Source organism: Notamacropus eugenii, chromosome 5, assembly GCF_028372415.1.
Source record: "Notamacropus eugenii isolate mMacEug1 chromosome 5, mMacEug1.pri_v2, whole genome shotgun sequence".
Taxonomy (NCBI): domain Eukaryota; kingdom Metazoa; phylum Chordata; class Mammalia; order Diprotodontia; family Macropodidae; genus Notamacropus; species Notamacropus eugenii.
The window spans coordinates 351,812,738-351,837,736 of record NC_092876.1 but is presented as its reverse complement, the minus strand read 5'-3'; the positions used below and the strand labels follow the sequence as shown (position 1 = coordinate 351,837,736).

Sequence of the window (24,999 nt, the reverse complement as noted above, 5' to 3'; positions counted from 1 at the left end):
TGAGGCCTATCAAGTGGGAAAGGTTTTATCTTCAGAAAAGCTCATTATTAAAAAATTGTCCACAAAGTGATGACTTTTTTCAGCAACAGTACCTTATGAAGGTCAACTAAAGTATAGAGGTTGTTGCTAACTGCGTGGCAAAAGATGTTTTCTCCCTGACGAAATGATAGATCTTGGAAATATTGAAGTATGTGTTACCTTTAAAACGAGTCAAGTAATATATAAGTATCTCGGTTTTAATCAATCAATCAAAAAGCATTTATTGAGTACTTAATGCCCTCCAGATAGTCTAGCACTCTGAACCCAAGATCCTTTAGGTATAGCAACCAGTGCCTGAAGCCATCATCCTGTGAAGTAATTCTGTGGAGATGTAGCCTGGCACCTGCTCCTAACAGGTCCTACAGCCACAACTACTGAGGACCCAGAAAAGAAAATTCTTGTCACTAAAGTCTTTGGCACTGTCAAATAATTCAACATCAGAAAGTGGTATGATTTTATCAGAGAAAATAGCATCAAAGAAGAAGCATTAACATCTGCTATATCTCTATTCACTAAGGAACATGGGACTTTTCCATCTGAGGAACAGCTGAAATCTTCCATATCTGTTTTCTTCCTCATTATAATGTGAATTTATTGAGTGCAGAAACTGTCTCATTTTTCTAATTAATCTCCTATGCTTAACTCAGTGCTTTAAACAATAAGTACTTAAATGGAAGTGGAGACAAGATGGTAGAGTAAAGGCAGGAATTCAGTTGAACTCTCCCAACATACCCCTCCAAACAACTTTAAAATAATGCCTCAAATATAATTTTAGAATGGCAGAGCCAATAAAAGATCAGGGTAAGACATTTTCTTCCATCACAAGACAACTTATGAGGCCAGCAGGAGAGGTCTGTGACTCTGAGGTAGAGGCTGACCTGGAGTGCAGGCAGTGGTAGCACCAGAACAGACTTTGGAGAAGGCTGCAGTAGTGGCCTCAGCAGTTTCAGGAGCTCTATGCTCAGAGATGGTAAGGAGATCAGAAAACTAGTCAGAAAAAGATTACAGCAGACCCTTTGCTTGCACTACATGCAGGACTCTGTTGCATTGCCCAAACGTAGTTCTGGATCTCAGTTCTAGGACACAGTTCCAGGAGGGAAAGGAGCACTTTTAGCATTTGTGGCTGCAGGATGAACAGAGGCCCTCATCACACAGTTCCATGGTGTGATTACTCACAAGAGTACAAGGGCACTGGTCTCAGCTTCAAGGCATAAAGGAGAGCAGGGGATCTGGTCACAGTTTCAGGGCCAAGAGTTGTGTTACTTGTTGCTGCAGGGAAGCAAGGTCCATGAAAAAGTAAAGAGCAGAGTCCAGGAGAACAGTGACCACAACTCTCTGTGGATCATACCACCATGGAAGCACCAAAATCATATAGACTCCCAGACAGCAGCACAAAAACCTGAAGTTTAAAATATATAAGACATAAGAGTGAGAAAGAGGGATGCCCTGGTAGAAGAGAAGGGAGAGGACAAATGGGGAAAAGAAAGTCACATAAAAGAGGAATGCAGGGAAGAGCTTTTACAATGGAGGGGAAAAAGAAAGAGAGAGGAGTGGTGAGAAAGGCTTGAACCTCACTCTCATAGGAATTGGTTTAAAGAGAGAATAACATACACACTCAATTGAGTATAGAAAAATAATATTTGGGAATAGTAATCTCTCTTACCCAACAGGGAAGTAGGAGCAGAAGGGGATATGAGAAGGGGGGTTGATAAAAGGAGAGGTGGTTTATAGGAGGCAGTAGTTAGAAGCAAAACAGACTTGTGAGAAGGGACAAAGGGAGGGAAAGAGGGATGGAGGGGGGAGAGAGAGAGACAGAGAGAGAGAGAGAGACTGAGAGACAGAGAGACAGAGGCACAGAGACAGAGATTGAGACAGAGAGAGCAAGAAAAAAGGGTGGAGGGAAATACACAGTAATCATAACTGTGAATGTGAATGAGATAAACTCATTCATTTAAACACATTTAAATGGAAGCAGATATCAGAATGGATTGGAAAGCAGGATCCAACAATATATTGTTCATAAGAGAAACACTTGAAACAGAAAGACATACCAAAGAGTAAAACTAAGGGGCTGGAGAAGAGGGATTAACACATAGTAAACACTTAGGAAATGATTGTTGACTGATTTCTTCCCCTCCTAAAAATCGAGTGGTTTCCTAATACCTCTAGGATCAAATATAAACTCTGTAATTCAAATTCATTCTCCTTTGACTCCTTCCTGTCTTGTTCATATTACTTCTTTTCATGAAATCTATGAGCCAAAATCAACCACTGACTTTTCCCCCACACTTGAAACACAATCTTCCAATTCCATGCATTTGTGTAACTATCCATCACATCTAGAATTTATTCTTTCTTTATTGTTTACTTCACAAAAGCCTTGTCTTTCTTCAGAGGTCAGTTCAGATTCTATTTTATCTTTGAAGACTTGTTCTTTTCCCACTTTGACTCCCTCACTCTTTAGTTTTCCTTTTATTTATTAATGAATAGCTTTTATCCTCCCAGTAGGAGGTTAAGTCCTTAAAGGTAAGTGCTGCTTTATTTTTCTGGTATCCTGTTTAACTGAGTGTCCCTAATAAATGCTTTTGGAATTGGATTGAACCTGCAATTGATTTAAAAGGAAATTTAGGATTTCCAGATTTTTAAACTTTAAGGTTTGAATTTTTTCCCAAAGGACTTTTATTGATGATAATTTTTATGTTGTGGTCCGTTAAGGATATATTTCACATGTCTACTTTTCTATATTTGTTTATGTGGTTTTAGTACATGATCAATTTTTAGAAAGATGCCATTTACTGTTGAGAACCCTTTTCTATTACCAATCAGTAACAACCAGACATTTATCATAAACAATGTTTCCAAAATTCTACTCAAGTCCTTAACATTTTCTTCTTTCTCTTTCTGTTAGACTTCTCTAGGTCTGAAAGATGCACATTAGACTTCACATCTATTATAGTTTTGCTGTCTGTTGCTGTCTATTTCTCTATATTTCAAATTTCTCTTCCTTTAAGTTCTTAGATGTTATCCTATTCAGCGTACATATATATAAAATATTGATGTTGTTTCATTGTCTCCACTATCTTTAAGCATAATGTAGTTTCCTTTTTTATCTTCTCTAACCACATCCCTTTTCACTGTTGCCTTGTTTGAGATCATGACTGATCACTGCGGTCAGAGTGGTTAGTATGCCTTGAGGTTTTCAAACCCTTTGTAGCTTATCCATCTGAGTCCTTCAGGTTTCTTGCCTTCTAGATGCAGAGCACTGGAGGCTTCAAGAGTCCCTGAAAGGTCTCAGGTCTGACAAGCTGCTAACTTGCTTACCGGTGCTCATGTTGGTTTTCTAGGTGAGACTGCTTTCTTAGCACTCACTGGCTTCTGTCTTTTCATATAGCTGGTCTTAGGCTGAAGAAAAGAGTTTGTTCTTGTTTCTCTTTAAATTTCTTGATCATTATCCAAACTGATGATCTTTTTTAGATCATAAGAAATGTCAGATCCTCATTGAAATTTTCTGCCTCCATATTAACTGGAAATCAAGTTCCTTACTTCTTAAGAACAAGGACTGATTTTTCCATCTCAAGCACCGACTAGACTTACAGTCTTGGGTTTGAATCTCACCTCTGGTGCTTGATATTTGTGTGACCTTAGGTGAGTCACTGCACTTGTGTAGGCCTCAGTTTCTTTGTAGAATAAGGAGGGCTGGAGACTAGATGGCTTTTAAGGTCCTTCTAGCTCTATACCTATGATTGTATAGTCCTATGATCATTTTCCCTTTGTCTTAGCCTTGCAGTCCTTTACTCTCTCCTTTTCCTAGACTTTGATGATATAGAGTTTATGGAGGGCATAATAATCCTAATTTAAAGAAAATATCCTTTATCAATTAGCAGTATAGTAGTGAGGGTTGGGAAATATTTGGCTTAAAGACATTTTTGAGTCACTGAAATGTGATCCAAAGAAATCAGTAACTCCCTCTGGTTCCATATTAGAAAGCTATCCCTGTCCTCACCCATATTCTATATTGACTAAAATTTCACCACTATAGATGAATTCCTTTGTTTATTCTACACTGACCAAAATTTCGCCATTATAGATGAATTCCTTTGATTTAAAATAGGTGTGCAAATCCCGTAGAGACTGGAGAGAAAAACAAAAATCAAATGAATGCCAAGTACAATTAAAAAACAACTTAATTTGGGACTCTGGAAGAAAAAATAATGGTTTGTTTTTCAGTTTAAGAACAGGGAACGCAAGACCATTTAATAATAATATAATAATAATAAATTTAAAAAATAAAATATAAATAAAAAGTAAAATCATCTAATAATGAGAAAAGTTACAGCAATAATAATGATAGGAGGCTTTTAAATGGTGATTTAATTTTTGCAAACACTTTATATATGTTATTTCATTTGATTTTCACAATCATTCTTCAGAGTAGGTACCATTATTTCCCCCATTTTGCAGATGAAGGAACTGAGGTCAAAAGCGGTTAGATGACTTACCCAGGGCTAAAGAACTGATAAACTTACAACTACAGTGTGTGAGAGTTTTTTCTGGTAGACTTAGATTTTTGTAATAACGCAAGAACTTCTTACCAAAAAAAAAAAAAAAAAAATCCCAATGGAGGATCTCAAGGCAAAATGCCTGCCACACTCAGAGAGAGAAATATGGAAGTCACTCACACATTGTAGCAGATCATGTTTGTGTATGTGTATGTGTTTGTGTATCATGTTCTGATTTGTTATACGATTTCTTTCATTTATCTTAGTCTGACTACATAGCATGACTATAGTGAAAATATACTCAATAGGAAAGTATATGTAGAATCTATACAGAATTGTATGCAGTCGTGGGGAGGGAGGGGGGTAGTGGGGAGTAGGTGGGGAGGGATAAAATAGCAATTGTATGGCAGTGATTGTTAAACATTACAAAATAAAAAAAAAAATAAAAAAGAACTGATAAACTTTTGAGGCAGAATTTGAACTCAGGTCTTCCTGACTAAATCTAGCATTCTGTCAATACTAAAAATTACACTTCAATTCTAGGTAGTGGCTAATTAAAGAAGAAAGAAAGATAGAGATAGATATAGAAGTAGAAAAAAGAGAAGGTAAATGAAGAAAAGAGTTTAAAAGAGCCTGGAAAAAGGGAAGCACCAAAATTTCCCACCCACAGTCTTTCCAATTCCATTATATTTAGGTTTCTGCTTTGGTCTCAATTCCTCCGCTAACCAAAGGGTACTTAGAATCACATCTATCTTGGCCTCAGCTGCCTAATAACAGGAGCCTTCTCTACTTTCCTGCTCAGGGTCTGATACCACCCCTCTCTTAGGTTGCCATGCCATTTTTCCCGACCAACATGGACAAGGAAAAATTGATCCTTTTACCTTCACTGTCAGTCAACAATCCCTGAAATCTCAGCCCCATTTCCCTACAATCTTTTACTCCTCAGGTGACTTACTATTAAAACTGAAGCCCTAATCCTTCCCTTCCACTCCCCAGTTGCCAAAATTTTCTGTCTCTTTTCTGATTATCTTTTTAATCAGCATAAAGTGGGACAGCCTGGACCTTGTTACTGTTACCATGGCACTAGTCCCATTTCCCCCCTAAAACTACCACGACAACCTTCTCTGAGAGTGCCATGTTAGAATCAAATGATAAAGTTTGTTGTCTTCTGCAGACACTTTAGCTTAAAAAAAATGCTGTAATTCACATGAAATCAAATTTAGAGTTGGATTTATGGATTAAATAAATCTTGTTGTTATTGTTTAATCATTTCAGTCATGCCTGACTCTTTGTGACCTCACTTGGAGTTCTCTTGGAAAAGATGCTAGAGTGGTGTGGTATTCCCTTTTCCCACTTATTTTATAGAAAAAGAAATAAGGCAAACAGGATCAAGTGACTAGCCAGGGTCACACAGGTAGTAAGTATCTGAGGCCAGATTTAAACTCAGGAGGATGAATCTTCCTGACTCCATGGCCAGCACTCTATCCGCTGCATCACTCAGGAGATACAGCTAGAAGCATGCTCTTCTAAAATACAAATATTTTATCCCAAAGAAGACATGAAAAAATGTATCTCTCTCCCTTCTTTGCAGAGATGGGAAGTTATGGGTGTGGAATATTGCATATACAATTAAAATTGACTGATTGTTGGTTAACTTTGACTTTGGATTTTTCTCATTTTTTATTACAGTAGCTGGTTTTCTTAGTAGGAAAAGAGGAGGATATATTTGAAAATGATGAAGATGTGAAAACAAAAGATAAATTTTTTTAAAAAAGTAAAATAAGATATTGCTGAAAGAGTACCTGAGTTTTTATTTGTCATATATATCACATATATGTCATATATATCATATATCATGTATATGCCATATATATTATATATCATATATTTTTCATATGTACATATATACATATCATGCACTCATTTATGAGATAAGCCCAGCCATAATCAGGGGGCAGAGTGGGGAGGTAGAGTATTGGAGCCTAGACCCTGCTTGGGTAGGATACTCTAGATGGGATACATATGGTACATGAAGCTACTGGACTCCTAGGGGACTGGTGTCTGTAGTGGGACAAAAGAGTATAGAAATAATAGAAATGGCCGAGGTAGTGGGACAAACTTCACTTCGAAAATTTTGTCTAGGTCTAGGGCTTACTGTGATTATTGGATTCTTTGCTATGTGGTGAAGACACATGAGAGGTCAAAGATCAAAAGGAATTCTGAAATTAGTCAGGAAATCTTGAGTTCAGATACTGATCTCAACATTTAGTAGCTCTATGACCTCAGGCAAGTCACTTAACTTCACTAAACCTCAGTTTCCTAACCTGTAAAATGGAGATAATAGCATCCCTACTACCAACATCACAGATGTGCGTGTGTGCGTGTGTGTTTGTGTGCATGTAGAAGCTGTGTAAATCTTAGTGCTTTATAATTGTGAGCTACTATTATCTAAAACAAGAGATTTCAGCAAGATCTTTGGGTTTTGTCCTCATGAATACAGTCCAAGTAACATGGGAGTCAGAATAAAATCAGAATTCCGCTGAAGGAATGCAGTTTACACTCCATTTGCAGTGAGAAAATCCTCCTTTCTGTCAAATTTGGCAGAGAACCCTCTGCTGCCCCCTCCCCTCTTTCTGTGGCAAGGCAATGCTATATCTCCAATGAGTGTTACTATAGTTACCATGTTACTTCCCCCTGAGATCCTGTTGAGGGGCAAGCTGAAGTTGATTCCACTGTGTATTAGTCCAGGAAGTCTCGATTTCTTTGACATACAGTTGGGGACACAGGTATGTTTCCACAAATTGGTTTCCTCTCTTTTGGTACTTGAAGTATGGCTTACAGTCAGCAAAGAGATACAAAAGGAGTATTTCAGCATGCCTACAGGGAATATGGCTGAAGTGTGTGACTGTGTGTGTGTGTGTGGGTGTGTGCATGTGTGTGTGTGTGTGTGTGTGTGTGTGTGTGTGTGTGTGTGTGTGTGTGTAGGAGCTCCACTGGGTGGAGAGGAGGTGATTGTGGTTCCTTTCTATGACCATGAAGTGGAGATGAGGAAGAGCTCATGCATGGAGGCAAAGAGAGGGGCAGAAATGAGATCCATTGCCAGCATGAGTCAAATGACTGTGGAACTAGGCAGCAGAAGTTGTCAAGGCCATGGCAAAGGTAGAGTTCAAGATGAATAGGTGAAAGAAGGATAAATAGCCTATCCTGGGAGTCAGAAGGCATGCCGTACAAGCCAACAAGTTGTCCTGATTGGTAGGTAGGTAGGTAGCTTAATGCAGATGTGTCTACTCCAGGGTTGGGGAACCTGTAGTCTTGAAGCCACATGGGGCCTTGAAGACCCCTTAAGTGCAGATCAAAAGGCCACACTTACGAATCTACAAAGCCAAATGTGGTCTCAAGGCTGCATGTGCCCCACCCCTGCTCTGCTCCAAGGTCCTGATTTGGGCTTCCCAGTGCAGCCAAACTAGATTAAAAAGTAGTTGGGAAATATTTAACAAATTTAACAAAATAATTTAAAGACACCAGAACACAGATAATGTTAATATGTGGTTTTCCAAGACAATGTGTGCTCTGCATGTATCCTTATGCAAGGTTTGTGGCCCCTGTTTCTATATGAGTTTGACACCACTGGTAGTCCTTAGGACAAGGAGTCTGGAAGACCTGGTCCAGATTTTGTCTCAGACATTTATTAGTTGTACAATCAATCACTGGTAAGTCCTTTAACCTCTCAACCTTCAGTTTCCTCATTCATCAAGTGAAAAACATAAGAGGACCTACCTCACAGTTATCTTATGAGGATCAAAAGAGAAAACATGCAAAGTACCATATGAATCCTAATTATTACTACTACCAGTATTATCATTGGACCTCGTGGCCACTTCACGGACAATGGGCTAACTGGCTATATCCTAGCACAAGTGAGCTGGATGGAGACTCAGCAAGAATCATCCTCAAACCCCTTTCTTGAGTTCTCTACCTCCCCAGTTATGCTCTGGGCACCAGAGGGGGTCTCAGGAGTAGATTGGGAGAGGGAGCTCAGAACCTGTGTGCTACTTATTTGTCAAAGGTGACAAAAGATGAGAAACCTGCTCTGGGCCCTAGGTTTGAGATCAGTGCGCTCAGTCAGTCAATGAGCACTCGTTAAAAATCTTCACTGTTGGGCTATGAAGGCAAAATGGGGAAGGAGGAGCCTGCCTTCATCAGCCACTTTCCTTTCCTACACCAAGCCCTTGATCTGCCCCACACTTCAGGGCCCTACATTGTTCAAGTTGCTTCTTTCTTAACTCTAGACAATGTCCCTGTCAGATCATGATTGGAGCAACTCTGGGAGGCCCAGAGGAGTATAATTCCTATTCTCCTGCTATTCATATCAGAAAGTAAAAATTGATAGCTTCTTAAATTTAGAGCAGGAAGGAATTTCAGGGATTATTTATCCCAACCCCCACATTTTACAGATGGATAAACTAAGGTCAAGAAAGGTTACATGACTTGGTGGCATAGCAACAGAGCCAGGATGTGAAGCAGGGTCCTCTGACTGGAAATCCATCATCTATTCCATTCCTTACTTCCTGCTTTAACTTTTACAGTTGCAAAAATGGCTGTGAAGAGGAGTGTTACTTACATGGGCATGTTTCCCATGGGTGCCAAAAAGGTTGAATAGAGGTACCAAGAAGGCAGCTATGATAATTTATTTAGAGCTAAAAGGAATATTAGAAGACTTACAGTCCAACCTTCTCAATTTAGATAAAAGTAAAAGGTGAGAGAAATTAAGTGACTTGCTTAAGTTCACATAGCTGTAGGATTTGAATCCGGGTCCTCTAACTCCATTGGAAAGACTTTAAGAGATAGTGGAGGTTAGAAGGGCCTGGTACGCTATGGTCCCATACTGTTTTCCACTATCTCATATGTAACAGGAATTATTTTCAGGGACCAGTCATGATTTGGGATGTACACTATTAAATTTAATACTTGCTGTAGAAAGAATATTTGGTGAAACAGTAGAGGAACATGGAGAAAGAATAGTAGAGTCTAGGAGATTAAGCATACAGATGAAGGCATTGGATCTCCTTCCTTTGAATTGACTTCCTCCATCAGCCATGGTTGGACGCAATGGACCTTGACCCAGACATAGTGATGTTTGTGTGTGTGTGTGTGTGTGTGTGTGTGTGTGTGTGTGTGTGTGTGTGTGTGTGTGTCCATGGAGTTGATGCAGAATTGTATCAGCTGAATTTGCTGTTCTTAGATCGGGGCATCTATAACAAATCAGTACTGGACTTTCCTTTCATCTTTCATATCTATCCTTGTATTTTCTTCCTCTCGCTAGGTCCTCCTAAACCTATTCTTTGTTTTCACCAAGACTCCTAGTCATTCATCTATCCCTCCCTACTTTTCTAGTCCATCTCCCCTGCTCTGACTTCACTTTCTTCCCTCTGATATCCTGACCCTAGAGTTACTCAGTTCAAATAGAAACCATTTTCTGCTCTTGGATTCCTTGTTCCTTGTCCTCTTGTCCTGTAGCTGCTCATGCCTTGCCAAATCCCAATTCTGGGTTATTCCCACCATCCTACCTTCCCTACTCCATAGTGTTAGAGAAAGTCCTGGGCCTGAGTCCACTACAAATTTATGCAGGACCTTTCCAGATGCATCAGAATTCTTTTATTCTCCCTTACTAGACTACCTCACTCTCCACTGTAGCAGTTCAAGCCTTCTCTTCTGTCTTCAAGGCTTGTATCTCACCTCCTTGTTCAGTCCTGTTCTCAGCAGAGTGCTTTGTCTCTTCTTTACTCCCATCCCTAATGAGTTCCTTCTTCCCCCCTACTCTACACTTCAAACCCTTTATATCAACCTTCCTCCATTTTGCTATAATTTTCTATCTCTGATTAAGAGGTGACCTGTTTCACCAAGGTCAAAGTACTACTTTTATGTCATCTGCCCCCATCTTTTCTGAGCTTGACCCTTTAATTAACCATTCTACATATATGTATAAATACATACATAGATATGTATGTAAATACACACACATTCTATACTAAGCTTACCTTGTCTACTGACTCTTTTCTTTCTGCCTTCTGATATGTCTAGGTCTCTTATGTCCTTGAAAAATTAATACATCTTCACATTGCACTACCATTGCCTCAAGGAATTATTTCATAGCCAAAATGTCTCCTTGTTGTATCAGTAGCTCAGAAGAAACATGAGACACACAAATTTAGAGACATCTTCTTTATTCCAGATGTCCGTATGGCCTAATGGTGCCCAACCTGTGATAGAGCCTTCTGCGCTTGTGTGGATCTGATCAGCCACGATTGGACGCAATGGACCTTGACCCAGACATAGTGATGTCATTTTTGTCCTCTTGAAGGACATGAAGGGCATGAAGGACAACAATCACCAAATGGTTGACTCCATATTCTCATTTCTTTTTCACCTCTCCATCTAGCTTAGGGTCTAGCATATAGTAAGTTCTTAATGAGTGTTTGCTGATTGATTTGTTGATTGATGCTACCACACTTGACTAAAACTACTCTCTCCAAGATTACCAGTGATCACTTAATTGCTAAATATGATGGTTTTTCTGACTAGCTGGTAAATATGTAACCCTTTTGAGTAGTTTTTGAATTTCATAAGAATATGACTACAGAGGTGACCCAAAGGCCTAAAGACAGAATGATAGGGAGACGCTGTTACCCTGTAGTTTTCTTTTCTGATTGTTGAATCCTTGGCCTGGATGAGTATTTATGAAGTTCCTTGGCTATGTTCAATTCATTCTTTGGACTTTACCTCTACCCAAGGGTGTGGGTATCCGCTCCTCCTTTCCCTTATTTCTAGCTCTTCTCTATTTGTCACATTCCCCCATTGGGATATACACTCCTTGCAGATAGAGACTGTTTATTTTGCTTGTATTTGTTTAGATGGTGCCTGGGACAAGGAAGCAATTAATAAATGCTCTATTTTATTTGTCTATCTACTGAATAGATAGGTGGAGTGGAGGAGGGGCTTTCTCAGACTCCTTAAATCATATGATACATGTTTTATGCATGCATATATGCAGGGCAGCTAGGTGGCTCAGTGGATAGAGCACTGGGCCTGACATCAGGAAGTCTCATCTTCCTGAGTTCAAATCTGGCCTCAGACACTTACCAGCTCTGTGACTCTGGGCAAGTCACTTAATCCAGTTTGTTTCAGGTTCCTCATCTGAAAAATGGAGATAATAATAGTATCTACCTCCCAGAATTGTTTTGAAAACCAAATGAGATAATACTTGCTTAAATATTATTAACTAACATTTGTATAGCACCTACCATGCGTTAGGTGCTGTGTGAAGCACTTTACAAATATTATCTTTGCTAGGATGCCCTCCTGTTCCCCCGGACTCCTCCTTCTTGAAGATTATTGGCCTTGACTCCAGGAAAATACCACCAGAGAAGTTATTTGGATTGTAGGCTTCTCTCCATGAAATCACATATCTTTGGGATTTCTTCCCAGGTACCAGATTTTATTGAAAACCATTTAAATATATAAAAGATAGATGCAATAAAAAGTATTTTTCAATGGTCATTTTTTAAATTTCAAAAGAGTGAAATGAAACGAATGTACATATTACACATTGCATATCGTATATGTATGTATAACATTTGTTTTTGTTCAGTTATCTTTCAGTTATGTCCAGCTCTTTGGGACCCTGTACTTTACTGATACAGATCCAGTGGTCTAGATTCATGACAGGGTAGCAAACCTGCCAAGCAGAGGTTGTTGCTGCTATTTAGTTGTTTCCATCATTTCTGACTCTTTGTGACCTCATTTGGGGTTTTCTTAGCAAAGGTCCTAGAGCGGCTTGCCATTTCCTTCTCCAGCTTATTTTACAGGTGGGGAAACTGAGGCAGAGAGTGTTAAGTGACTTGCCCAGGTCACACAGCTAGTAAATATCTGAGGTCAGATTTGAACTCTGGAAGATAGAAGTCTGGTGCTCCATTCACTGTGCCACCTAACTGCAGATGTCACAAAGATAGAAGGCCCATCCCCAATGGCCTAGAATCATGACAGGTTAGCAAGCCTGCCAAGCAGAAATAATCTGAACTTATTTTCCATGGCTAACATAGCCTCTTTTAGATTGTTGTCCTCCCCAAATCTTCTTTATTCGTCTCAAACCAATGTTGTTATTGGTATTTTCACCACTGTTTTTTTTTCAGGAAGAATTAAGCTCTCCTTAACAGATAGATGATCCTTAAGTATCACCCTTTCTTTCTGCTATTTCCTCATAGCTCACTTCCTGGTTGAAATAAGCCCACTGATAGTGAGTAACTGCAGTGAGTAACTCCATTCATCCTTTGAAAATCATAAAGAATCCAAGGTACATGAATCTAACCTTTAATATCCACCATTTGGCCACTGGATTTTAAGTCTAAATTGCTGTGTCAGTCTGGTGTAGTTCATTAGCTTCTAGGATAAAATCTGTCTTTTCCTTTGTCTATTGATGCACTGTGTACTTGCTGCTTTTAAAAAAAATTAGGCATAATAAATTTAAAAAATGATGACAGTTGCACCAGTTTTCTAAAATGCATCTTCAGTATCTCTTACCTGGAAAAGTGGTAAATACTTCTTAGAAAATTCCAAGCACTTAGTTTGACAATTCTAGCAAACATTAAAAAAGAGAGTGAATCAAAGGAGATTATATTATCTGGTAGAGTGTGTCCCTAAGCTAGAGTCTGAAAATAGGACAATACGATATTTGATCTGGGAGAGAGGTCCAGTCATTTGGACTATTTCTTTACAAGTCATATTAAACTCTAGATGAATGTTTCTCGTATTTTTGTCACTCTACACTACAGCATGGATTCTTCACGTTTTTTTCTTATGATATGGACCACTTTAGCAGTCTAGTGAAGCCCATGGAGCCCTTCTCAAAATAATATTTATAGCAGCTCTTTTTATGGTAGTCAAGAATTAGAAATTGAAAGGGTGACCATCAGTTGGGGAAAGGTTAAACAAGCTGTGGTTATGATTGTGATGGAATATTATTGTGCTATAAGAAATGATAAGCAGAATGTTTTCAGAAAAGACTGCAAAGTCTAACATGAATTGATACAAAATGAAATAAGAAGAACCAGGAGAATGTTGTATACTATACAAATGATTTAGCTATTTTCAGCAATACAATAATCCAAGACAGTCCCAAAGTACTTATGATGAAGCATACTATCTGCCTCTAGAAGAAGAATTGGTATTGTTTGAATACAGACTGAAGCATGCTATTTTTCACTTTCTTTCTTTCATTCTTTTCCTCGTATTAGAATTATTAAATTCCTATTTATTAATTAGAAGTTCCTTCTTGTACAAAATGATTAATATGGAAATGTTTTACATGATGGTACATGTGGAGGGAAAAGGAGGGAAGGATAGAATTTGGAACTCAAAAGTTTAAAAAAATGTTAAAAATTGTTTTAACATGTAATTGGGGGAAAATAAAATATTGAAAATAATGTTTTTAAGTGTACAAGTAAAATGTATAGGATTACAAAGGAAATCAGTTATATAAAACTCAGTTTCAAAATCTTTTTTAAAAGAAATATTTGCTAAACTTAAGTTAAGAAGCCCTGCTTAGAACTACATTTTCAATTAGCATTAAGCAAGAGACATCTGACCCTCACACGCCCAGGAGACTTTAGCACAATGAAACATTCTAATACAAAAATGAGAGGCTCAAAAGGATCCCACGTTGCAAGTGAAAAATCCATATATTACATGAGTATCATTGCATTAGGGTTCTAAGATCTTGTGAAAAAGTAAGTCTCAGGAAATGCAATGGTTAACCTAAAAGTCACAATCAGTGGGGAGAAAAAAAATCAGGTATATCTCTTTTTCAAGGTCTTTAGGTTTCCTGATGGTGGCCTCTAGACCTAGTTTGTTCCAGTGTGATCAAAGGAAGTGATATTCCCCTTACTCTTCCTGATCTTGACCTTGGCTTAGAAATTGACTCTGTTCTCCTTGGCTCTTTTTTTTAAATTTATGGAATAAAATAAGCATTTCCATCATATAATACAATAAAAAAGATAACTACAAATCTACTAAGCACAACTTGTTATTCCTTTCAAATATACAACAAAATTATCATGTAAATTTCCTTTTTTTCTTTTCCTATGCCCCCACCCTAGAGATAGTTACCATTGGACCCAAATAGGTATATGTTCTCCTTGGTTCTTGACTTTGCCTTGACAGCCAGATTTCCGTCTTCTGAGTTGATTCCCTTAAATCTCTGTTGCACCTGCTTTTCCCTTAGGTCATGAGTAGCAGCAGAAGGATGGATGAAGCGCATAGAGACAGCACACAACACGAGGCTCAGTGCAGCAGTGAGCCAAGAGGCCAACTAGACAAACAGATAAAAAATGATATATGGATAAGAGCAAGATGTGAACCTCAAACACCCCACAAAATCATAGACTATGAGATATGAGATATTCAAGGCAAACCAACAAGTCTTAGTGTAGTTTTAAGCTTAAAATCACACTGAGATTTTTGAGATACCATTAGGTAAATTAGAAAATCAATGCTCTCATCAATGCAGGTCATCACGGGATCAGATAAGGATGCCAGTTTTCTGTCCCACTCTCAGCTGCTTTTACTTCTCTCATCTTGGTTAAATCCAGTCTTAAGCAAACTGGCCTAGACATTGGCAGGTGGTGACAATTGAAAACAGCTGACTTACCAAGCAGTGTGTGTGGAGTTAGTGAACAGATGTAGTCCTTGGCAGACATTTCCCTGACAAGATCCTGAATGCCAATTTTCTGACCCTCACCTGGCAATTGACCCTGGCCCCTCATTGCGATTCATTCCCTGATGAGTTGGCTTGGCATTCTGGACCCTAGATCTAATCCTGACCATGATAGATTCTGTGTCAGCATCTCAACAGCAGAGACTTGAACCTGTTCTCTTGATGGAGTTATAAAGTAATGGATAGAGAGTTGGAAACATCCAAATTTCATGTTTAGTCAATTTCTTTCAAGTCTAAATGGCTTCATATTTTCCTCCAAAACTCTGCCTTTGTGACCACTCACACATTTTCAGAAAGTTATTTAGAGCATCTCTGTAGGATTCTAATTATAGGTTTGTGGGATCACATTTGGATGGAAAACCAAAAAGTTCATTTAAAAAGCCAAATGTTTTATTTACTTGATGTCAAACATTCCAATTTTGGGGAAAAAAATCAGAAATTTTTCCAAGTGTTCAATATATCCAAATGTTTGGAATCAACCAAAAAATTGACTTTCTGAGTGAAATATTTTGACTTTCATTCCAAGTTTTGGCAGCAGGTCACTCCAACCCCATTCTTCAGGAGCAATAGCTATGCTAAAATGTCAATGAATTGTTGCCTTCAGAACTAGAAGAGACCTCAGAGATCATCTAGCCTAAATGCCTCATTTCATAGATTTGGAAACTGAGGCCCAGGGGAATGAAGGGACTTGCCCAAAGTCACAAAGCAAGTAAGTAGATTTCCTCTTTGCTTATTTGCCTAATGTTTCCCATTGGGGCAGCTAGGTGATGCAGTGGATAGAGCACCAGTGCAGGAGTCAGGAGGACCTGAGTTCAAATCTCATCTCAGATACCTGACACTCACTAGCTGTGTGACCTTGGGCAAGTCACTTAACCCCAATTGCCTCATCCTGGGCCATCTCCAGTCATCCTGATGAATATCTGGTCACTGGATTCGGATGGCTCTGGAGGAGAAGTGAGGCTGGTGACCTGCACAGCTGTCCTCCTTCACTCAAAAGAAAGTCAAGTGCAAGTCATGTCGTCATTTCTTTGATGGCATGGTCTTCTTCAGCAATGAATGACAAGCACATCTTTAATGTTTCCCATCTGACTATGCATATAATATAGCAGCAGCATGGGGTGAAGGATAGAATGCTAGGTTTCAAGTCAGCAAGCTCAGAGACCAAACCTCACCTCTAGTTATATAACCTTGGGCAAGCCACTTCACCTTTATGTGACTCAAGCAACTCCTCATCCACCATGTCAAGGTAGGTTGGAATCCAAACCTGGAATTCCCCATGCTGGCTGGCAAAATCAGATTTTAGTTAACATCTTAGTTTAGAAGTCTTGATTTCCTAATCTGTAAAATGGGATTAGAAATAATCTGAAATACCTACTTTGCATGGTAGTTGGGAGATTGAAAGAAGTTAATAAGTGTGAAGTGCTTTGAAAACCTTTAAATACTAAAGAAATGTCAGTTATTATTATGATTTGGGTCAGACCTGTGATTACATTGTCACAGGGGACTCCTAGATAGGAAACCCCCTCAACCAATGAAGATTAGCGCAATTCTTCATTTTAAAATCTTAGATAGTTGTCTAGGGTACAGGGAATAAATGACTCGTGTACAGTCTTGTGGCCATTATGTTTCAGGTCTTCCTAATTCAGAGCCCATCATTGCTATTATTATTATTTTTCCTTCTTCTTTTCCTTCTCTTTCTCCAAGTCCTCCTCCTCTTCTTCTCCTCCTCTTCTTTCTCCTTCTTTTCTTTCTCCTCCTTCTTCTTTTTCCTTCTCCTTCTTCCTCTTCTTCTCCTTCCTCTTCTTCTCCTTCCTTTTCTTCTTCTTCTTCTTCCTCTTCTTTTTCTTCTTCTCTTCCTCCTCCCCTTCCTTCTCCTTCTTCTCCTTCTCCTCCTTCTCCTTCTTTTCCTTCTCCTTCTTCCTCTTCTTCTCCTTCCTCTTCTTCTTCTTCTTCTCTCATCAAATTTAGATAGAAATAGTGCTTGGGCAAGTTGCTATCCTGCTATTATTCTTTCATATTTAATGTTCTGGAGATTAATGATCAAGTAGACAAAATAATTTTTTTTATCAATAAACTCTTAAGTATCTACTATATGCAAGGCACAAGGCCTATAGTTAAATAAATGGATATTAAATAGATATAAGCTGATCTTTTGAATGCTCACTGAAAGCATCTTTGGGACAAATCTAGTAGCAAACAGCCCTTTGGACTGATGACAGGGAGAATGATAGTGATGACAATCCACGTGTAGAACTCCATTTGTGAATCTGAACAGCCTCATGACAGTAGCTCCTCCTATGCTTCTAAATATTTTTGTCTGGATTCCCTAAAGTCATTCTGTTAGATTCTACTCTTGAGATATGATCTGGTTAAATTAAACCATAATCATCTTAATTTATAGGCATTTCTAATTCCTTGTGACATTTGCATGACTTCATTAAGGAAAGTACAAAATTGACATCAAGGATTTTCCATCACAATCCCATATGTTGAATGTGTATGTACATAATAGACTAGAAAAACCATGTAGATTGCCTGATGCCAAGTACAAGCCACAGTTGCAGTGACATGACAAGTTTGACCCAGATGGAAAGTGTGTAGAACTAGGAGAAATAAGGAGAGCAAGTGAACCCTCTGGCTTCTCAGGGCTCCTGGGGAGCCTAAGTTCCTGGAAGATCAGTTCACCTTGAAGTGATCTTTGTACCAAGCTTTCAATTTCTGTGTTCTAACATAGTGCTATCACGTCACTCAGCTCGATGACTGCATACTGGTGTGCCTCGGGTCATAAAGGTTGTTTGGGGGAAGCTTTAATGTTCATCCCATGGGGTTCACTGGCGATCGAAGGTTCTCATTGGATTAGCATAACAGCCTCCCAGATGAAAAGAAGCAAGTGGCAGCTTCTGAGGCAGAGAGAGCAGGTACCAGGTAACAAACTGGTAAGAATTCAGCTAATAGCTGCCATTTTGATAGAAACAGCTCATCAGATCAATGAAATGGCTAAGTGCTTTATTATAACCGTTACATTTGTCTCAGAATGATTGAGGCAATTTTCCCTGCTCAGTCACAGCTGAACAGTCAGTGTGGGTGACATTGACTGAATTTGCTTTGTTTGAACTTGGTATAGCTTGTTGTTTGCTAAGTCGTTCACAGTGATGGGAAAACCTGAGGGGCAATGACATACACACACAGAAACATAGATGTACATATATATACATGTGTGTATATACATATATGTATGTATATATAACATACACATATACATACACTTTCTCTCTGTCTCTCTGTCTCTCTGTCTCTGTCTCTGTCTCTGTCTCTGTCTCTCTCTCTCTCTCCTTGTCTCTCTGAAGGTCAATGGCTCATCAGGCCCTTGGTCCATTTATTCCCACCCCACCCCCATCTCCTGGGATTTTCCCACAAGGCAATTGGTGGGGTTCAGAATTATGTCAATGAGATATTTACATCTGCCACATCTGTGTTATCCCAGTCTTTAAAGGTAAGACCTCCTCTATGACAATCAGTTAGGATTCCACATGGCTCAGGCTTGCTGTCCAGACTGAGGATGGAGACTAGACGTGTTAACCTTTTTAGGGTGCTTTATTTCTTAATCTCCCCCACACTCTCTAAACTGACATTCACCTCAAAGTTCTCAAGTTGTTCAGGGATCTGCAACTGAACAACACCCCCATTCACAACACAGGCTGACTCATACCCACTGCAAATACTCTGACTCACAGACCTCCTACTTGTATACACGCACACTGACTAGTTGCTCTCTTTATTTTCATACAGTCAAGGTCCACTCACAAAGTCTGTCACAAACACCCGGAAACCAGCTTCCTGTTCTGATGCTCTCTTGTAGCCTGAAACTAATAACCAAATTGCGCAAATGGCTTTAAAATAGGCATCTTGAGGGTCTAAAATGGAGAAGAAACTTTCAGAAGGCCCTAGAAGATAAATGATATTCTTTCCTAGCCTTGGGGTTGGAAAGAACCTTTGAGGCTGTCTAGCCCAACCCCCTTTGCATCTTTAAATTGGATGAGAGGGTTTCATATGGATGGTTTCTAATGTCTCTCCCAGATTTCAGCCTGTGTGATTCTAAGAGTCTGCACTGCTTACCATACCAGGGAGACCTCCAAGAGCTCTGGGGAGTGATACTTGTCCTATACTGATACTCAGGTACTTTGACAAACTTGGTAGAAGGAAGAAATTTATTAAGCATCTACTGTGTACTAGGCACTGTGCTAAGGGGTTTACAAATATTTCATTGATCCTCATGGCAATTTTGGGAGATATCCTCATTTTTCAGTCCAGGAAACTGAGTAAGACTGAGGTGAAATGACTTGCCCAGGGTCACATAGCTAGTAATTATCTGAGGCTAGATTTGAACTTTAGACTTCCTGATGGACCTTAGACAATTACTAGTCTATCCACTGTGCCACCTACCTGTCTACTGGGAGATTAGGTGCTCTTTAGGGACTGATATGAAAATAAACCATGAAAGGCAGTATGGTACAATGGAAAGAACTCTAGATTTGGAGTCAGAGAATTGCTTTAAGTCCTGGCTTTGCTCCTTATGATCTATGTGCCCTCAGTCAAGTCACTTATCTCCCTGGGTCTCAGATTCTGTGTCTGCTAAATGAGCATGGGTTTGGGGAGAGAGGTTGGGAGAGGGTGGGGTAGGTAAATGAACCAGAACAACACCAAGGTCCTTTCCAGCTCCAAATCTATAATGTTGCTACTTTATTGATTTTGTTTCAATTCCCATCACAGTTATCAAGTCAGGCCATGAAGTAATACTAGGTTTTGGCCAAGACAGCTCCTTGCATAGTCTGCTAAGGTGTAGAGGGACTATTATCTGCATCCATAATAGGGGTACCCATAGAGATGAAGTCCTGTATTTCAGAGGAATTGAATCACCATTACAACATCTATCAAACATTATTATTAAGAGACTATTAGCACATAGTGTGTTGGCAGGTTGTTATCCTTTATTCTCAAAATACTACAAAGGAAAATGTGGAGACATGGTTCCTTCCTTCTAAAAGGTTATGTTCCAGTTGTGGCAAGTTCTACTTTTCTCTCAGACTGCAACTGTCCTTGTGAATATGGGTGATAGCTTACAAGTTGTGAACATGAATGAGAGCCCAGATCTGCAATTCCCATCTACACATGAAACAGTATCTGGGGCCAATTTTCATCATCTGCCTCTGCCCCACATGAGTCTCTCCTAGAATTGCTACTTCTCAGCCTCACACTTATATAAGTGCACCCTCCCCAACTCTCCCACCAGAGAAGTCATTTATGGCTCCCTGAAAGTAGCAGAACATGCACATAATATGAGGAAGGTTGGGAGCATTCACCAAATGGATTGGGGTCAGCATTCACTGAAAGTTTGGTTCCCTGAAGAGCTAGTTCATAATATTCAAGGTTATTACTCTGAGAAAATAGTATTGTTGAAAAAAATGGCTCATCAAGGTAGCCAGCAAGCTAACCAGGATATGAACTCTCATTGGCACTTTATAGTTATGGTTCCACTGGTTGATTACTGGGTGTACAGGGTTGTGGCTTTGCTGAATTGGTTATAGCTATTGAGTGGCATGTTTGTTGACTGGCTGGAAAGACTTGGGGTTTTCAGACGCTGGGCAGTAGCTGTTTCTGGACTGCAGACAAGGTCTAGGTACTGTCACTAATGTTCAGTTTGCCTGAACATACAGCCTGGATAATTACTTGCCCCCTCATTTTGTCCTGATGAAAAGATTATTCAATCCTCTGTGAAGCAGGCTATTAAATGATTCAAAACACCCCCCACCCACCCACCCTCATAGATTTTAGTTGAATTATCAGGGTAAATTCCTGGAAGTTACGTAAAGATTTAAGGCAAAAGTGGGATAGGATTTTGGGAGGGGGCAGGGAGGAGGCACAAGAGCAGGTGGGAGTGAGGGAAGGAAAGAAGAGATGAGAGAAAGAGAGAAAGAGAGAGAGAGAGAGAGAGAGAGCACTGCAGTAAAGGAAGTCTGACCTTTGAGAGAAAAAAATGAGCATGGTTAGGCACCTAGATATTCAGAGATAAAATTCTGGGGACTGGGATATAAATACTCCAGGGAGCATTTTGGGTGAGTTGGAGGATTGCTGGAGGGAGATTATGTGAAATTTTTTGCAAAAACATGCTATGGAACCTGGAATTGAAATATCTCCTCTCCCACCTTCCTGCCCTCCATATTTCTGAGACTTGGGGGATAAGGAGATTTTGGCTCAGGACAAACTGATTTTGCCCCTCCCCAGCCATTCAGAAGTTCCCTGTGAACTGACTGATAACTGACAATTGACCATAGGTTTCTTTTAGATGGTGGGTGGCTTTGTGAAAATATTTTCTTATTGATCTGGCCAGATGTGTTGCAGAGTAACCTCATGTGACTTTTCTGTTCAGATTTTCCTCAGTAAGTGTCTTCTCATCAGAACCCAAGAAAATATCCATTACTTGCACTTGCACAAAGAAACTGTCTACAATGACCTTCCACAGAGCTCAGAGGCCTGAGGCCAACCCAATTATATCATGGATGAGATGGAGTACCTTGTGTTGGGCTGTAAGATAGTTTAGGAGGTGGAATGATCAATCCTTATGATAAATCCTTATTGTCAGACAGACGGAAAGAAGCCCTCTCACCCCACCCCCATTTTCTTTTTCATTAGCCTCCTGACACCATCCTCTGAATAACTTCTAAAGTGAGCAGCCCATCAATATTGCACGAGTTTCCAATACTAAGAGCTGATAAAGTTTATTGTACTTATAAAATAAATAGAAGGAAATGCTTTCAGTTTCCTATTTATAGGTCTCTGGGGGGATCCCAGGTATAATTTATTACTTCAATTTTAAAAATGTGATCTCTTCACACATGCTCACTCCCTCACACATTTGTTCATTACATCCATCTTACACATATACACATACACACATCTGTTCAGACCCACATACACATTCACATGTGTAAACGATTAAACAGGTGCACATTCACACTAATGCACTGACATATTTGCATTTATGCACATTCATTGTTTTGCCTTCTGTTATATGCTAATTTTATTGATCTTATTCATGCACCATTCCCCACCCCCAACATTCAAAATCGAATAATATTAGATTTTTTTTTCCCCTTCTTGTGCCCACCTCTTTTCTTTGGTTAACAGATGGGCAGTCATGGCTTTTTCCTCCTCTCTTCTTCTTTGGATTTCCAGTTTTACACTTTTATTATGGGACAAACCACCTACTTAGATATGCCCCCACAAATTAATAAGTTGGAGATGTTGTCAAAAGAATGCAAATGAAGATGGTGCTATCAATGTAGAAAGAGAAAATGGCATACACCACTTCCTCTGTATGGAGGCCAAGAGGTAGCCACTATTTTGCATCCTCCAACTATAGCCAATGGTGAAGAGAATCTGAATTGTAAGAGCAAAAGAGAAAGATCGATTACACAGGCCTTCTGATTCCTCAATTCTGATTGGCCAATCTAATTTACAACTTCTATCAGCTTCATTTGTCTTGGGTTTCAACCTTGGCAGAGGCAACTATGATCATCTGGTGGTATATCTCTTCATTTGCACCCCAACGGTTCCTTGTTTCTGAGGAGCTGCCTTTCTGAAACAAGTTTAGACTTGAATTATCACCCTATATTTTTGGAATCAATTTTACATTTAAACCCTGCTTAATTAATTGCACATTCACACCAGACAATATCCAGCAAAGCAGCAGCAGTCTATTTTGTTTTCAGGTAGAATGAGTGTGTGTGTGTGTGTGTGTGTGTGTGTGTGTGTATTGGGGAGGAGGCTATAGGTGATTGACTCAAAATATAATTACCTTGAAACAATATTTTTCTTTGACATGGTTAATAGAAGTGGAGGGCATTTAAAAATTATTGGTGTAATAGTGAAGAAATGGAAGAATTTGCAGCGTGGAGTAGTGATATCTTTGAAATGTAGGCACTACACTTTACAGAAAGGAAGCATACATGTGTTTGTATATATGTGTATGTGTGTTCCTGAGAAGACATGTAAATTAATTACCATAAATTTTCAAAAAACACTAAGGAAATTTCCTACTTAAAGTTCTCTATGGCTGACTTTTTTTTTGCAAAATGAGCAATCCCATTATTTAATCAATCTCTTTAGTTGAATTTTTGGTACATAAAAAGATTTTTTCTTTTTTAAAAAATGGAGGCACACCTGGGTTTTAAATTTGCCTCTATTTTGAAGTTTATAGCTGCATGGTGCTTTATATCCATTTTTATAATGTTGACAAATAGTGTAGTACCATTTTGTGAACTGTTTAAAAAAGCAAACAAACAAGGAAGTTCATAAGCAGCCTGGAGTATGCTATTAACCCTATCTACTAGACGTAATGAAGCCTGTGATCTTCTGGGGAGATCCATAGTCCTAGCAAAATACAATCAAAAGAGACCTGGATTGATAATTAGGAACGAACGAATGAATGAATGAATGAATGAATGATTATGTTTCAAGTGCTTACTATATGCCAAGTACTATGCTAAGCACTGAGGCTTCAAATAGACAAATGAAATAGTGAGATAGCCCCTGCTTTCAAAAAGCTCACATTCTAATGGTAAGGAGATGATACACATATGAAGGTTCAGCTGCAGAAAGAATGGGAAGACACAGTGATCCTTAGAATGGAATGACAAGGAACGTGATAAGCCCCAGGAGTCCAGAGGCTGCAGCTTCAGAGTAGATGGTAATGCCTGAGATTTTAGAGGATACAAGGGTCAGGTAGATAGTCATGTCTAGAAGGTATGACAGCAAAATAATAGATTTTGGTCCTGGATCACACTATTTGTGTGATCTTGGACAATTTAATTCACCAGTCAATATTAATTAAACCCTTACTACATGGAAGACATGATTGAAAGCACTGGATGTGCAAAAATATGTAAAAACAATCAAAGGTCTCAAAGGTTTTCCAAGAAATATGATAAAGTAAACTTCAGAAATTTGACGAGAGTGAGATTGTTTTGAACCTACATGGGTAGGGTTTGAGGAGATGAGTTGTGAAGGAAGAGACGGCTCCTGAACTGAACTTGATAATGAGGATTTAAAAGCCAGAGATGGTAATGGAAGAGAGCCAGGATGTACCTTATTGCTGTAACCAGGTAAAAGATTAGTGGGAATAATAGCAAAGGGGATTTGATGTTGATCTGCCTGAGCCATAAATCCAGTGAGTCCTTATATTTCCCTGGTCTATGGCTAAATTGTTTCAAGCCTACTATATGAATACACAAGCAGATGAGTGGTTAAATGGCCCCAGATGAAGAAATGCAGCAGTAGAGAGCAAGATTGGAATGTTCTAGTCTTTCTTTCTTTCACTATTAGCCAAACTTCTCTACTCACTTTTCTCTGACCATGACTCGTATTTTTCCATTTTCCTATTTTTTTGGAATGACCTTTTCCTCTCTGATTATCCATTTCCAGTCATTTTTTGAGGTCAACCTTTGTAATGGTAATTTAAATGGGAAGGTCTTTCCCATTCATTAATAGGCCCATGTGACCTCCCTGGGTCACATGAAAATCTAAGTCACATGGACCTGTGGTAGGAGGATTTTGCTGAATGGGTAGATCAGGGAGGAGTGGAGCTAGAGCAGAGCTGAGAGGAAGTTAGTCATGAGAGTAGTCAGAGCTAGGAAG

General features: G+C 39.2%; 2 long non-coding RNA genes across 3 annotated transcripts in view; one reads left to right on the top strand and one right to left on the bottom strand.

The window, feature by feature from the left end:
- Nucleotides 1-24,999, top strand: part of LOC140506614 (uncharacterized) — a 236,931-nt gene that overhangs the window by 156,430 nt on the left and 55,502 nt on the right. The window lies entirely within an intron of this gene.
- Nucleotides 14,309-24,999, bottom strand: part of LOC140506615 (uncharacterized) — a 71,977-nt gene continuing 61,286 nt past the window's right edge. The window contains exon 4 of the long non-coding RNA XR_011968014.1: nt 14,309-14,901. This is a non-coding gene — a long non-coding RNA (uncharacterized lncRNA). The remainder of the gene's footprint in view (nt 14,902-24,999) is intronic.